The following is a 12,158-nucleotide window of genomic DNA, read 5'->3' on the forward strand; positions in this document are numbered from 1 at the left end:
ACTTGACTGACTGACTTAACTACAAAGAACTGAAAGAACAATAAAAAGGTTATTACTACCCGTTTTAATAACAAGGTGGACACTTTCTGTTATATGAGAGAACTGGTGAAACATATTCTTTTTATTTTATTGGATTAAATGAATCCTTTCTCTTGGTAAACCCTTAGTGTTTGTGCTTATTATTCTCCTGATCGAATTTACACAAGAAATAACAGTGGTAATACCATTTGGCCTTCTATTCAACATAAAGCCTTAACTCTGAGTTACAACCACGTGTTAAATGCGTCATCCCCGGGGGCTTGTTGCTGATCCACACTCAATAGTTGTGTGGCATTCTCCAGGCCGTGACGAAGGGGGCGCCGCAGTCCGCCAAGAGACGCTCGTTATCTGGACAATAATAGAGGGGAAACACAAGATTTAATCACGAGAAATAATTCGATCAAAGCTATATTTACTCACAGAGTGAGAGTCAGACAAAGGGAATGGACACACCTTAAAGGAGGATTAAAGAGGACTCGAAACTTTCTAGTGGGGTTCTCTTTCTCAGTTTGGGTGTTTTAAAAAGGCAGAAAGGTACGATGCGTTTCCTTTAAACACATGCTCTAATATTTGTTTGGACGCCTTTAGCTTTGCTTTTGCTGTGGAGTTGTTTCAATAAACGTCTGCAATGTCAACAGATCCATCAGAGAAGAAGAAATCCGTTGATGGAATAACCCAGTAATTCATAATTCAGGAGGTTGTTTCAGCTCAAATAAATGATACAAATTTAAAAGGAATCGTCATTTAAGGATTGAATTTATATGTTTTCTGGTTCTAGGCATCAAATACTTTAGGTATTAGGGCTGGGATCGCAATACTTTGTGCTGCAATACTTTAAATACTTGTATTTGAGGCATTTTTATCCTGCTCTCCTTTGTTTTCAGCACCTTGCTACATTTTGTGTTAACCCTTGTGTCATCCTTTAATTTTCTTACATTTGCCACCCTAGTGTACAAAAATGTACACGCTTTTCAAACTGCCATAAAAACCACATACTTTCATCTTTTTTCAATGTTTTTGCATAAATCTCTTGAATTACTTGATGCCTTTCCAAAACTACCAAACATTCAATAATTTTATGAATTTTAACCCTTTAAATGCCAGATTTATTTTGTAAACTTTGAAAAACTTGTCAAAATGTTCTTGGGACTTTTCTCACATAAAACTTCAGATTTAAAAATCTCACTGCAATACAGGGACAAAAGTCACATATCTGCGATGTCAGCGTTTCATTTTGAAGAAAAGGAGTTCAATTTGATATTTTCACTGCATTTTAGAATTTTCCACTTTTCTAACATTAGACACAGATGCATGCAGCTTATACTGAAGCTGTGACCCAGGGGAAACAACAAGATTTGTTTGCCTTTGTGTTTTCTATAAAATATATGAATATTTCTCAAATAAATAAAGTGATTTATCAACCACAATGTTTAGTGTGAAGATTTTTACAGTTTAGAAATCTTAGACACCAAAACAGCTCAGTGGGAGCGTCACAATCAGTGGTTAGTTTTGAAGCAGAAAAGTCTCTGTTTTGAAAACGAGGTCCAGGTTTGTAAACCTGAGGGAAACACGAGAATAAATCCAGACTGCAGGTCTTTGTCCAGGTTTATTTGTGTGTTGAGGTCACTTTCAGAAATACAGTAAAAATGTCAAATTTCACTAATTTTCTTCAAAATGCCCTGATGTCACAGATTAAGTGATTTTATGTCCTATTTCAGTGAGATTTCAAAATGGAACTTTTTAGGGTCAAATCTATTGGAAATGCCTCATTTCCATTATATTCAATAGGAGAAAACACCGTTATTTTTATTAATGTGCCAACAATGGGAATGAGGTCCAATCTGATGAAACTCAGTAAAAATATTCAATTTCACTCCTTCTCTTCCAAATGAAATGCTGGTGTGACGCCCACTATGTGTGGTCACATAGTTTATTTTATTATAGTAATTTTATAAATTAGAGTAAGGTTTGGATATTTGATAAGTAAGGTAGCATCGACGCCTACCGCTAGAGGGCAGCGCTGGTTGGGAGACGGGTTTAGAGCGTTCACTGCTGCTTCCCGCCAGTCTCTTTATTTATTTATTTCAGGTTTGTACTGTCGCATAAACACATCTTTTGGCTCAGATGAAGCCTGTTTAAAATAGCTCATGCTGTATTTTACGTAGGAGTCAAAGTTAGATTGGCTCGCCGTCATTTTGTTTTCCTCATTGTGAGTTTCTTGGTTAAAAATTGAAATTGGTTATTTTGTTTAAGAAATAGTTAGTAAGTAAAAAGTAAGGCCTCGAAATTACGACAATGTCGATTTGACATGCGCGTGTACAAGTAGATTAGTAGAAACTATTGTATAAGAGAATTTCTGTTCAACTATTTCTGTGCCTACCCACATAGCAAATTTTGTGTGGCCCGGATCTGGGCCACACATTCAACTTTTTTCTGGCCCAGATACCGCGATGAATTACGGTCCTACACTGGGCCACCTCCGGTAGCCAGAGTCACGCCAGAGCCGAGCCAGTGTCAAACCAGATCTCAGACAGAACTCAACCTTATGTGCCGGTGTTGAGCCATATCTCAGACAGAACTCAGACAGATGTGCCGGTGTTGAGCCAGATCTCAGACAGAACTCAGACAGATGTGCCGGTGTTGAGCTAGATCTCAGACAGAATTCAGCCTTATGTGCCAGTGCTGAGCCAGATCTCAGACAGAACTCAGACAGATGTGCCGGTGTTGAGCCAGATCTCAGACAGAACTCAGACTTATGTGCCGGTGTTGAGCCAGATCTCAGACAGAACTCAGACTTATATGCCGGTGTTGAGCCAGATCTCAGACAGAACTCAGACAGATGTGCCGGTGTTGAGCCAGATCTCAGACAGAACTCAGACAGATGTGCCGGTGTTGAGCTAGATCTCAGACAGAATTCAGCCTTATGTGCCAGTGCTGAGCCAGATCTCAGACAGAACTCAGACAGATGTGCCGGTGTTGAGCCAGATCTCAGACAGAACTCAGACTTATGTGCCGGTGTTGAGCCAGATCTCAGACAGAACTCAGACTTATATGCCGGTGTTGAGCCAGATCTCAGACAGAACTCAGACAAATGTGCCGGTGTTGAGCCAGATCTCCGACAGAACTCAGACTTATGTGCCGGTGTTGAGCCAGATCTCAGACAGAACTCAGACTTATGTGCCGGTGTTGAGCCAGATCTCAGACAGAACTCAGACAGATGTGCCGGTGTTGAGCCAGATCTCAGACAGAACTCAGACTTATGTGCCGGTGTTGAGCCAGATCTCAGACAGAACTCAGACAGATGTGCCGGCGTTGAGCCAGATCTCAGACAGAACTCAGACAGATGTGCCGGTGTTGAGCCAGATCTCAGACAGAACTCAGACTTATATGCCGGTGTTGAGCCAGATCTCAGACAGAACTCAGACAGATGTGCCGGTGTTGAGCCAGATCTCAGACAGATGTGCCGGTGTTGAGAACTACCTGCCAGTGTTGAGCCAGAGGTCGGCCAGAGCTCAGCCTTATTTCCCAGAGGTGGCAGATAAGGCTGGAATAAAAGACAACAAAGTGTGTAACTGATGATTGAGATAAATATATTTCTAAATTAAATAATCTTTTTGGATAAAAGTAACACAACATATACACAATATAACTACACATTCAAAAGAATAACAACTACAATCTACATTAATACATATAAAAATATTTGTAGAAGGTACAAGTACACAAATAAAGGTACAAGTAAACAGATATAAATTGCAATGAATATATTTAGAAATTAAAAAAGATGAGAACACCTGAAGCCTAATTATCAGCTGAAAAATCAATCATCGGCTTATTGGTGGTAAAGTAATAATGGCAGATATTTGCCGATAATATCGGCAGCTGATAATTATTGTGCATCCTTAAGCTTAACAGCTACTCATGGATGACCTCATTCGGGCCTTTCGTCCTCCAGCCCTATCAGGGGCCAGATGGAGCCATCTTTTGATGGTTCCTTCAATTTCCTGATCTGTTGCTCCAGAGCTTAATCTGTTCCGCCTCACCGCAGCTACAAAAATACAAATATATATACAGTATATATATCATGCTAATTACCCTCTAACTGTAAATGCATCCAGGTCAACTTACCAATTACCACCTCCCTTAACTTCAGCCTTTGGAAACCAATTTTTCCATTTATGCCCCTGATATTCACTCGTTTGGCAAGGGACGTGCATTATTCGCCAGACACTGTCCCGAACATCCGTTCCACCTTTAAGAGCTAGTGTGTTTGCCTGAAATAATAGTTTGTATTAGATTCATTGAAGGGGCACCACAAACAGATTATATCTGACATCACAAAAACAGAGCTCACTGAACTGACTTAGATTTAAAACAAATACTGTTTTCTATGAAGCAAACACTGTTGGGGAGAATACTTTGAAATCATATTTAGTTATTGAATACTGAAAATCTTTCCTTAAAATGTATTTTGTAACACATTCCTTTAGTTTGTAAAATTGTATCCATTGTTTTCTGAAGACATAGAATTCCTTCATGTTGATTCGTATTCGTTGATTTTTGTATGAATAAGGTATGATTAAAAACATATAGCTACTCTTTTTAGAACACCTTTTGTGAACTTATTTACCGTTAACAATAACATGAAATTGCTCTTAACAAATGCACCGGGAGCTCAGCAAATGATCATACATCACATGATGCGCATGTACATTGTTTGCACAAATGGACGGCACAGTGGCGCAGCGGTTAGCGTTTGAGCTTCACAGCTAGAAGGTCCCAGGTGTAACGCCCTACCACTAAAAATATGTACAATAGGTCTACAGCCAGGTTTTTCTGACAATCAGCTTGGCTCCACATCTGGAGATGGGTCGAGTGCCGGCCTACGCTGGCTGCTCATTGCTCCTACAGGTTTCCCCAGCGGCATTGAGGATGGGTCAAATGCGCAGAATGAATTTCCCAATGGGGATTTATAAAGTATACCTTACCTTATATCGTGGTGTAAGTAAGAATTAAACCAGTGGTTCCCAACTTTTTTCCCAACCTGAACCCTATGACAATAGCTCAGTTTCTTATTGGTACTATAACCGCTGTAGTGAATATGATATAATAACTGCAGCCGGACTAATGCTGGTTACAGGGAAATAACGTACGCAAATTTGCATTAGAATTCCCACTGGCCATGCAACATGTGTGTAATATGCACTGACAAAATAAACCACATAGGTTGCATGCATATTAACATGCAACACCAAATTGTAGCCACAAGCTAATTTCCAAGTTCCAGGAGGAAACCTAGACACAGGGAGAACATGCAAACCACACTGTGACGTTCTAGCTGTGAAGCACGAGCGCTAACCGGTGGGCCACCATGCCACCATAATTAAAAGTTCTTTCTTAATAATTCTGTGCAATATGAAGCTAGAAATGCAATGATTGAGTACAGTGATGTATTCCACAATTGTATTCTAAATACTCTAAATAACTATTAAAATACATAGTATTCTGTTACTCTCCAACACATGTATGCAGATAGACTAAGTGAAAATGGTGGATATGTGTTGGGAAACCTACCAACTGAGTTTGGAGGTCTGCACTTTGCAGCTGTTCCTCTAACTTTCCAATATCCTCAACAGTGTTCAGAGGAAACATCTCCAGATTAAAACTGCTCTCCATCTCATTCGTAGTTCCAATTCCCTGCACTGTTTTGTAGATGATGCGGAGTTGTTCTAAAATAACTTCATGCCCAATTAGAACATTTTGAAGGAGACCTGGAATGAAAGAAATATTAAATGAATAAATATATTACAATAAATATATAATGATAAAATTTGCAGATTGGAAATTAACAGATTGATTACTTACTTGTCTCAGTTGTATGATGCAAGGGATGGATCCGGGCCGGGTGTCTGACAGGGGAGTGGTTCCGGTCGTCTCCCCTGGTCGGAGGGGACAGCGTCGGCCGTCTGATGGTGGACTGGCTGCGGTGGTCTCCCCTGGTCGGAGGGGACAGCGTCGGCCGTCTGATGGTGGACTGGCTGCGGTGGTCTCCCCTGGTCGGAGGGGACAGCGTCGGCCGTCTGATGGTGGACGGGTTGCGGTGGTCTACCCTGGTTGGAGGGGACAGCGTCGGCCGTCTGATGGAAGAAGAGGAACCAGAACAAATTTTGATTGAATCGGTAAGCGAACATACTTCTGCAGCTTCTCGACTTTGTAGCACTTGATGTTTGTTGACAGGTTGGAAACCATATAAATACCCAACTCTGTGGAGTCCATGGGATATTTAAAGAAGCACTCCACATGTTTGTATTCACTGGCCAGAATGAAAATGCATCCCTGGTCTAGAACAATGTTTTGTACTGACAGCAACTTATTTTCTATTTTTACACAGCCATCTCTCAGATTTATCTTAATGGCACTGTCATAAAAAGTGACTTCCTGAAACTGACGTGCTTTCTCTGAGAAGCATTCCAGCAGTGGACCATTCACATGCTCCTTTCCAAGTTTTTGTTCAACCTCTTTCACAACATTGCAGCTACCACTATCTCTTTCTGATTGCCTCCGTATCACCTGAGACAGAGCACTGCATGGCTTCCTGACCAGTTTTTTAAGTTTTCCTAAGAAGTTTTCATAAGGGAAAGCTGAAATGGCATCCAAATTCCCATGTATTCTGGCATCTTCACTGAGACCAAGCCATGGACATTGTAGACCAAAAACTCCTCTCCGTACATCTGGCCAAAGTGCTCAACAAATGAAACCAATATGGTGCCAGCAAGGTCGTTCATTTTTTTGCAAAGCTTTGGTGACAACAAGATGTGCACACCCACTGACAACAGCATGAAGTTGTCGTAAATCTGAGGCTTTATGATGTCCTTCAGCACAACTGGACCAGTGTATAACAAGAACTGCCGTAATTCGGTGGCTTTCCATCTCGATCGTTCAGTCAGCGCCCGTGGTCTTCTTGAAAAATCACTTGTGACAAAATCTCTGAGTGCAAGAAGTCTTTCTGACACCACAGTCACCTGGCCAGGTGACATGCGACAACGCAAAGGGCCGGTGGTGCCAATCCACAAATCCAACAGGCGTCTCATTACACCAAGGCACACCATATGCATATAGTCAAATGGGAAACACGTGATCATGTCAATGCCCAGATCTGCCAGAGGGGAATGTTGGATGTGATGTTAGTCGTCTGTTACCTGTCTAAAACTGTAATTTGTTCTGCGCCTGGCATTGACCTCAGGAAAGGTCATGCGGTTTGATTTTCGCACACCTTTTTGATGACACTTGTCACATCCACTATAACCAGTGTGTGATTTCACACCTCTAATAAATGCTCGGGCAGGAGAATCACACACCACAGAATCTAGAATCATAATAAAGGTTTTCTGTTTGCAGACAAAGCCAGTTTTTAATATTTTCAATTCCTCAACCAGACTATGAAGATACTCCGACAACGAATTTGGCTTTGAAGTACCACTGAAAAGTCCTATCAAGACTGGTGTCTTTGTAACACCATGTATCATTCCAAGAATTGGCCAAAACTGAGCGTTGGTACTCTTGAAAAGAGAGAGGCCATCAAAATTTAATTGAAGTTTAAAGACATGATTATCTGGGAGAACTTGACACACCTTGACAAGGGTTTTCTCAAAGGCTTTCATGATTCCGAAATAATAAAACTCTCCACCAGCCAAATTGCTAATAATGTACTGTGTCTTAGTCTTCAGGAGTGTCCTGCTATCTTTAGGTAATGGGTGGTGAAACATTTTCACAATGCCAAGCAGTGCTGACACAGCTGCATGAGAAATATTATATTGCCCACTTATATTGCCAAATATTATATTGCCCACTCAGCTAGAGATTTCCACAGATCGTCATTCTCATTGTATTCTGCACCACAGTCAGACACAACACCAACTTGTTCCTCCTCCACTTCATCAGCTTCGCTCAGTTCTACATATTCATCTTCATCACTAATTAGCATTTCAGATTCCTCTAATTCACTTGGTCCAGAATTCTCATATGTCAACTCTGTTCTGCAATGCTCCCTTTCACTCAGTTTCTGTACTTTCTTTCTCGCTCTTCTCCTTGCATTCCCTCTTACATTATACTTCCACATTTTATCCATACCTCAGATTTTCCTGCCTTCTTTTATAATAATCTGAAAAAAGAGAGGGAAAAACATGTTAAAAGACTATAAATACATAAATACTGTGAGTTTTATTTATTTTTATCTTGGGAAAATTAGCAGTAAGCAGTGTAATAAATTCTCAAATTATACAACATAATCATCAAAAGCCAACTTAGTTTGGTCTGCAACTTAACATGTGTTACAGACCAGAAATAATGAATTACAAGTGTCTTTTTTGACCCTAGGTAAACGAGTTGGCATTAAACATCACAGAGACTAAAATAGCATTGTAAATGTGTTTCATGTTGAATGGGTTTCGTGTTAATTTACTTACTAACGTGATTACTTCCCAAAACAGGCTTTTGTACAGTTATATTTTAGCTAATTATTTGAAAAGAATAGGCCAATTGGTTACAAGCAGGCTGGGCCCATTATTTCTCCCCCCTCCTTTTTTTTTAAACAGGTTTCAGAGGTTTGAGAAATTTCAGCTCGAAGACAAGCGCGCGCCCGTTGTCATGGCAACAATCACGTTAAGAATTTGGAAAGCGTTGGTTACAGTTGGACTAACTTTCCAAGTTCGTTGTGAGTGTCGTTAACATTGAAATAGTCAAATATAATAAAACAAAAAATAAGTAAAGCGAAAACTTTGTTGAAGACTTTATTTTACCCATGTTTGATACATATCTAGGCTGATTAGGCCCTACACCTCTAAAAAGTAGTGTAGCGACCCTGCATTGTGTGTCCAATGTTTATGGTCCCTAAATATTGACAGGCTTATAAGTTTGGGGGCGGAAGAAGGGCGGGGGCTTGCGTTGGGGTTGACGTTGACGCTTGGGGCGAGTGCATGGCGTGGTTACGGCCGACAGTAACCCCTTTACAGTTTCTGCAATAAAGCAACTATTTGGTACAACCGGATCTCTCTTCTATCGTCTACTACGACGCTACACTGGTGTCAAAAGTAAAAGTGGAGTTTCTCATGCTGCTTCTCCGTTAGCCGCAGCTAGCTTGGACCGCTCGTCATGACATCGGAGCGCCGCAAGTCCGGCACTCGCTCGGGAGTCAAGGAGGAGGTGATGGACAATGAATACAAGAGGGCATGGGGGCACGAGATGGACTTTAGCCGTACTTCGGAGCAGGCTGCCCGCGTAAGACAGACGGCTATGGAGTTAGCGGCGGAGGCGGGCTTCGGTGCGGGGACGGGACGCTCTGGCGCGAAACCGCCTGCTATGAAGGACATGATGCCGGGTGTAAACAAATATGGCTGCGCTCGCGGTGAACAGCTCCAAGTGAAAACCCCAAAATATTCTGGGAAAGCGGACTGGGATGCCTTCCATGCCCAATTTGAACTGTTAGCTGGAGCGGCTGGTTGGTCAGAGGAGGTCAAAGTACTTCAACTAGCTCTGTGCCTTACTGATGACGCCCTGACATGCCTGCTGCTGTTGAGCCCAGCTGAGAGAAATGATTACGGTGCTTTGATTGGAGCTCTTCGGAGGCGTTTTGGGCAGTGTAACCAACCTGATGTTTTGCGATCTGAGCTGGCGAGCAGGCAGAGAGTGGCAGGTGAGCCACTCAGAGGGCAGGCTAATGACATTGAGACCCTGACAAGAAGAGCGTATGCCCATATGCCCACTGGAGTGCAGAGTGAGCTGGCCAGAGACCAGTTCATCCGTGCTATAACACCCAGTGAGCTGCGCATACAGACACAGCTGGCACATCCCCGTACCCTACAGCACGCGCTGGAGCTTGCCATGGAGAGAGAGGCCGTAGGAGCTGCAGCGGAGAGCAGCCCTGTTGTGAGGTCCGCGGTTCAGGAAGTCCCAGGTCAAGAAAAGCCTGCCTGGGTTACGGAGCTTACTGAACTAATAGGTCTGTTTCACTGCAACCGCAACGCAGCGGCAACCGTCCTCGTCGTGGTCCCCCGGTGTGCTGGACGTGTGGTCAGGCTGGCCATATCAGTGTGCGGTGCCCCAACAATGCTAGTGGTCAGGGAAACGCCTCAGGGTCTGTGTAGATGGGACCACACAGGCCCTCGCCACAGAGTCCCACCCGACCATGCCGCCATCGGACGGAGCCCAACAGAGCAGTCGGGGGAGCGGGGCTCCACTCCCCCCAGAAGCAGATGACAACGCCGAATCTTCTAGGGTGGTGGGCTGGACTCATAAAGGAAATTTTTGCCATGTCCCTGTAACACTGGCAGGGGCATCCTGCTTAGCCCTTGTCGACAACGGCTCCACTGCCACACTGATGAGGCCTGATGTGGTGCCACCTGGGACATTGCTGAAATCTACTGAGGTGAAGCTGCGGACCGTGACCGGGGAGCTAGCCCCCATGCTTGGGAGAGGGTTAGTAACCATACGGGTTGGGGAACTGTCAGTGGACTTTGAAGTGTGGGTTGCTGCGGTCCAAGACCCCTGCATACTAGGTCTGGACTTTTTGCGGGCCGCTTGCTGTGTGTTAGATCTTGGCAAGAACACAGTGACTTTTCCTGGGGGCCCCGTGATTGACATGGTGCGTCCCACAAATGTTCATGGCCAGTGCCAAGCAACCTCCAGAGCCGCAGAGCCACAGCAAGATTTCGACCCCCCACTTCAGTCCTCTCCCACAATTCCCACCACCCTCCACCACTGTGTGGATGAGCTGCCCCCTGACCCGAACCAGCATGTTGCAGCTGAGAAAGGTGTCGACAGAGTGGCAGCTGTAAGGGAGATATGGAAACGCAGCTGTGATAATTTGGAAGTTGACCAGCAGGAGTCGTTATGGCAAGTTTTGCTGGAGTACAAAGACATTTTTGCCCTTTCAGAAGAGGAAGTGGGCCTGACACACCTGGTACCACATGAAATCGACACGGGGGATGCCCGGCCAGTCAAAATGTGCCCCCGCCGCCTTCCCCTGGCACACCAAAAAGCTGCTGATAGTGCAATAGAGGAAATGCTGAAAGCAGGCATTATTGAGCCGTCAGACAGCCCTTGGGCTTCCGGGGTTGTGATGGTCAATAAGAAGAACAATCCCAAAATGAGATTTTGTGTGGATTACAGACCATTGAACAATGTGACAAAGAAGGACTCATACCCACTGCCTCGTATTGATGAGTCTCTGGACTTGGTGTCTGGCTCGTCCTGGTTTTCTTCATTGGATTTGCGCAGTGGGTACTGGCAGGTGCCCCTGAGTCCTGACGCCAGGCCAAAGACCGCTTTCTGCACTGGCAGGGGTTTGTGGCAGTTTCGGGTCCTCTGCTTTGGCCTCTGTAATGCCCCGGCCACTTTTGAAAGGCTGATGGAAAAAGTGCTGGCTGCTGTCCCTCGACAGGAATGTTTAGTCTACTTGGACGACCTCCTGGTTCACGGGAGCTCCTTCGAAACAGCTTTGGAATCTCTCCGGATGGTCCTTCAGAGAATCTCAGCTGCAGGCCTGAAACGCCACCCTGACAAGTGCTGCTTTTTGAGAAAAGAGTTGGAGTTTCTGGGACACAGGATTGGGGGGGAGGGCATCGGTACGCTGAAAGAGAAGGTGCAGGCGGTAAGAGACTGGCCGACTCCATCTAACCTCAGAGAGCTTAAGAGCTTCATCGGACTTGCTTCCTACTACAGGCGGTTAGTGTGCGGCTTTTCTTGTATTGCAGCCCCACTGTTTTGCGTGCAGCGGAAGGACTGTGACTTTGTGTGGACTTTTGAGTGTGAGAACGCGTTCAACACTTTAAAAAAGGCCCTAACTGAGTCTCCCATCCTAACGCCTCCAGATCCCAACCTGCCATTTGTCATGGACACAGACGCCAGTGATGTGGGGATGGGGGCGGTGCTGAGCCAGGTGGGACCTGAAAGGGAAAAAGTTGTGGCGTACTTTAGCAAAACATTCAACAAAGCTGAGCGGCGCTATTGTGTAACACGCCGAGACACCTCTGCGGCCTTCCCTTTACTGTTAGAACAGATCATGCAGCACTCCAGTGGTTAATGTCATTCAAGGAACCTGAAGGCCAGATTGCTCGCTGGTT

This window comes from Gobius niger (assembly GCF_951799975.1).
Source record: "Gobius niger genome assembly, chromosome: 3".
NCBI classification, from domain to species: domain Eukaryota; kingdom Metazoa; phylum Chordata; class Actinopteri; order Gobiiformes; family Gobiidae; genus Gobius; species Gobius niger.